A 5,154-nucleotide genomic window follows, 5' to 3' on the forward strand; every position below is an offset into this window, starting at 1 on the left:
CCATAAAGAGGTCCAGGTATTCTCTCAATACTTCATTTAGAAAGTATTGGAACGCGGCGGGGGCGTTACACAATCCAAAAGGCATCACGAGATACTCAAACAGCCCATACCGCGTCTTGAACGCGGTTTTCCATTCATCACCATTTCTTATGCGGACCAGATGGTAGGCTCCTCGCAGATCTAGCTTTGTATATATGTTGGCTGTTCTGACTTGCTCGAGTAAGACCGTGATCAGGGGTAGAGGGTACTGGTTCTTTACCGTGATGGTGTTTAATGCGCGGTAATCGATGCAACACCTCTTGTCCCCATTGGCTTTTGGGATGAAGAACAAAGGCGACGATGCCGGCGAGCGAGAAGGGCGTATATACCCTAGGGCCAAGTATTTATCCAGGTACTTCCTCAGATATTCGTTTTCTGGAACAGTAAGAGCATATAGCCTGCCGTTCGGAATCACCGCTCCCGGAACAAGGTCAATGCGGCAATCAAAGGTTCTGTGAGGGGGAAGTGTCTCTGCCTGTTCTTCACTGAACACCTCAGCGTATTCAGCATAGCACGATGGGAGTTGTACCTCTTTCTCGGCCGCAGTGGCTATGTTAAAAACCCTTGCCAAGGTCTGCGAAGGACTAACCGTGGAGATCATACATTGGTCTTTGCAATATTCAGAGACAAACTCGATGGTTTTCGACGTCCAATGTATGGATGGTTCATGTTTCTGAAGCCAAGGTAGACCTAAAATGATCCCATACTGTGGTGCTTGGATAATATTAAAGGAGATGTTCTCCTGGTGCAAGTTATTGCTAATGCACCGATATTCCGGTGTGTGGTATCTTATGGGTCCTGCAATCAGCTCACTGCCATCCACTGCATATACAGGTTCCGGGTGTTTCTTCTCAATGAGCGGGATACCCAGCCTATCTGCTTCAGTATAATCCATGAAACACCCAGTAGCTCCGGAATCCACCATTGCTTTTACTTCTTGGTCTCCAGTGTCCATTATCAGAAGCATAGATAGAAAGACATGATTCTTGTCTTGTTTGCAACAGGCCGTAATTGAAGGGATAAGGATTCGGCTTGAGGGTTCCCCTCCATTTACCTTCAAGCTTTGGAGTTTCCCGGTTTCTCATCCACAGCGCTCACTGCATTCTGGCTTGTCCTGAACCTTCCAGATTTCGGTTTCACTGGGCACTCCCGTAGGTAGTGACCCTTCTTCCCACAATACAAACACAGTCCGTTCTTCCTGCGATGCTCCTTCTCGCTGAACGATAAAGCTGCCCTAACCGCACCTATTTCCATTGCCTCTTGAGCTGATGTAGATTTGTCACCATTCCCCCCTCCTCTCTCAGGTACCATCACCACAGGCTCTTTCTTCCTTAACTCCCCTTTACGTTCTCTGATGCGGTGGTCCAAGCGAAGAGCGAGTTCAATGAGAGCCGTACAGGTACGGGGTTGGGGATCAATGTGAGCCAAAACATCCTTCATTTCGTCGTTTAATCCTTGATAAAATAAAGCGGATTGTTTAGCCTCGGGCCAATCTGTTTCGGCAACCAGGCGACGAAAGTTGTTCAAATAGGTGACTAGATCAGAGGTGCCTTGCTTCAAAACCAACAGTTCACGATCTGCAGAAAATGTTTCCGCCCTGCGGTCAAAGGTCTTCTCAAACTCCAACCGGAATTCATCCCAATCGTGTAAGAGGGGATCATCTCTTCTAACTATGGGAACTGCCCACTGAGCTGCTTCCCCACCCAAATAGGAAATCAAAAAGGCCACTCGGGCTTGATTTGTGGTAAACATCTTTGGTTTGCACATGAAGTGCAGGCGTACTTGAGTCATAAACACCTGGACCTTCTTGTTATCCCCATAAAATCTCTCGGGGGGGGCTAAGGGAATCTGAGTGGGCATTTCTACCACTACAGATGAAGGAGTAGAAGTACTAGCCCCTGCACTGAATGGGTTTGCATGTAAGCTATCTAAACGGGCCTTAATCTGGACGTTTTCAGCCCGGGAAGCAGCAACCTCTCGATTGGTGGCCGCCAATTCCGTTTGGACTAATGCAAGGGCAGCCAATACGTCATCCATAGTGGCCATTTTCTTTCAACACAGCCAAGAGGAGGACCGTCTCCTTGGGCCGATAATTCTGTCAAGGTCCGACACTCTTCTCCTCGGGGCTGTGTTGAAAGTTCCAAACACGCGCTCACGCAACCCACCCGTGACCCGGCGTAAATCACAGACCAATAGGAGGGTTCCGCAACCGCGGGAAAGGAAGGGGACAGCGGGGAGGGAGATCTGAAATGATAAAGAACAAGGGATTTAGTTTCACACCCCTCCCTAACTATTCCAGGATACACAAAGGACACTCTATAGGTTAATATTCCCCTATTCCCCCGCTGCTCGTTAAGCCTACCTGTAAAGGAAAATTCTAAGGCTTTATATGCAGGAGGAAGATGGAAGGTCCTAGCAGTGGCTATAATCTGGCAAAGAAAGAACACAAATGTACATGTAAACTACCACAATTGTACCACACACCATAGATAGTTTCTTACATCTCACATACCAATGTTTGACCATAGGTTACCTTGTTCCACTGTTTTGCTAGGTACCCCACTGTTTTCCTCTCCTGCAGTTCAGAAAGAAAGCACAAACAAGTTGTCGAGAAGAAACATGAAAAATCAACTGAGAATGAGCTGAAGGTTAAGGGCACCTTAAGATAAAATATTCCGTTCAGCACACAAAAGTGTTACGTTTTGCAGTCAAGGTAACACGTTAAATCTTTCTTCTTTTTTATCACAGTCTTGTGTCTCTCAGAGAAACTAAGAGTCTCAGTTCGTTCCGTAACCCTTCCGATACTGAAAGTGATTACGTTCTTTTATCCAACACAAACAAAGAACATCCAGAAGAAAAACGCCGCCGCGTTTCTCTATAACGTGGAGAATCAAAGCTCTTATCCTCCGACACGGTTTTCCCGAGAGAGGAAACTGACGTACACAGCCGTGTCCGTCTCTCCCGGAATACCCTCCAAGATCAAACAACGGTTACACTGTTTCTTCGGCGCAGAGTGTTCCCAGCCGGAAACACCCAAACTTGTTACTCACGGTTTCTCTGTAAAGCACCAACGCACACAATACATCGGCTCACCAGAATTATCGTCTCAGTTTGTGCTTTGCCTTTGACTTATATTTCCGGGCTTGCGCATTACTTCTCGTGCTACGTCACCCATTGCCTCATGGGGATTGTAGTCCAGTGTAGCAGGCTGCAGGACCCCACGCATTGCGCAGACAGCGTCCCGAACGGTTTGATTCTGACAATCTCCAAGTATTCTTGCACTTTCTTTTTTTCATATCCATTTATTACTGTCCACGCGTGCTTTCTTTTTGCCAGCACGTTTTTATCATGTAATAGTGATAAGTAACTGGTTGTTCGATTCACTATTTTTTTAAACGATCCATTGTTTATTGTATTGTTCCATATATGCATCAGTGAAAACTCCTCTAGTGCATCATGAAGATATCTCCCAGCAAGTGATTTTTTATTATTATTTACTTCTTGCCAGAGTATTTGTGAAATTTGATTATCATGGTCATTCTTAAACCTATACCACATTTTAATAAACTGACCTTTTCTCGCTAACTCTTGATTGGTCAAACCAAATTCCAGTCTTATTTGTGCTGGTGAAGCATTCTTTGGAAGGTGGAAGAGAGATCTATATACTTTAGAAAGTGCCTTATTAATTGGTGCTGCATCCTTACCCATTAATGCCTACTATGGTAGTAGTTGATAGTTTACCTGAGACGGTACATGTTGTCGCCTACAAAAGCCTTTGCTCAGCTTCACAACCATATCAGCCTCGTTTGGCCATACTGAACCACTGATGGAGATAAACTGCAGTCAGTGCTGCCGAAAGGTGGGCTTTGAGATATTCTGTTTCTGAGATCTCAGATTTTGATAGCGCTTGCCACAGAAACTGTGATGTGTACAGATAACGGGCTTCAATACCTATTGTGATGGTTCAGAAGTTTGAGAATATGCTGTATTCAGGCCCGGACTGGCCGTTGAGGGAGCCGAGCAATTCCCCGGTGCGCCGCAAGGGTGGGAGCCGGTTTTGGGCCCCTTGGTTCCATTTTTGTTACAGGGCTGTTTTTGCAGCATAGCTGCAAAAGAGGCCCTGTAACAAAATCGGCTGAAAACCGGCACCGGCAAAGAGCTTGGTGGCACCCCAACCTCCGAGGGCTGAGCACTTTGCCAGGGCCGGTTTAAGTTCCCAGTCCGGCCCTGGCTGTAGTCAATTGTGTGTATTTGTTGACATCAGAGGTTCCTATATCAATAGGAATAGTGGGTTCAGGGCAGGCACAAACTGAAGTAAAAGATAGGGGTGGTGGAAAGGGAGAGTGAGAGAGAGAATTAACATATGTTTGTGTGTGTATGAGAGAAAATGAGATCAAGAGACTGAAGGGAAGATTTATCAATATTCCACACAGCACAACAAGTCACCTTGCTTCACATCATGAAAAGTAATGTACTGGAATGCACCATATTTATCATCATACTGCGTAATCCTGTCCTTTCCTTGCACTTTCACACAATGTGGTGCCTAGTGCCAATGTATGCACCCTTGCACCATGGTGCAAGGGTGTTTTTGTACAGGAAGGGACACCTTCCTGCTCCAAAACTATCCTCTGAGGCATTTTCCTCTTTCTGGGCCCAATTCACAGAACTAACTTAATACAAAATCCTAAACTTACTACCTTTTTGGTATTCACAGAAGGCACTTACTCATTTCAGTATTCACAGAAGTTAGGAGTCCTAACTTCTGTGAATACCGAAATGAGTAAGTGCCTTCTGTGAATACCAAAATGAATAAGTGCCTTCTGTGAATACCAAAATAGTAGTAAGTTTAGGATTTTGTCTTAACTATGTTCTGTGAGTCGGACCCTTTACGGTTTTTCTCCTCGTTATGCCTCAGCTAAGGAGGCGTAGCATTTTGAGGAATTCCCAGGTTCACCCGTAACGGTAAACCTCGAAATGTGCCAAAATCCGTAAGTGGATGCCTGGTCACACCTATACTCCACACATGGAATGCCTCCCTGGGGAAGAGTAACGGAACACAGTGATATACACTGCATTACTCTAGACTTATCAAGCCACACAGGGCAATGCAAG

This window comes from Lissotriton vulgaris, unplaced genomic scaffold (assembly GCF_964263255.1).
Source record: "Lissotriton vulgaris unplaced genomic scaffold, aLisVul1.2 SCAFFOLD_1883, whole genome shotgun sequence".
NCBI lineage: Eukaryota > Metazoa > Chordata > Amphibia > Caudata > Salamandridae > Lissotriton > Lissotriton vulgaris.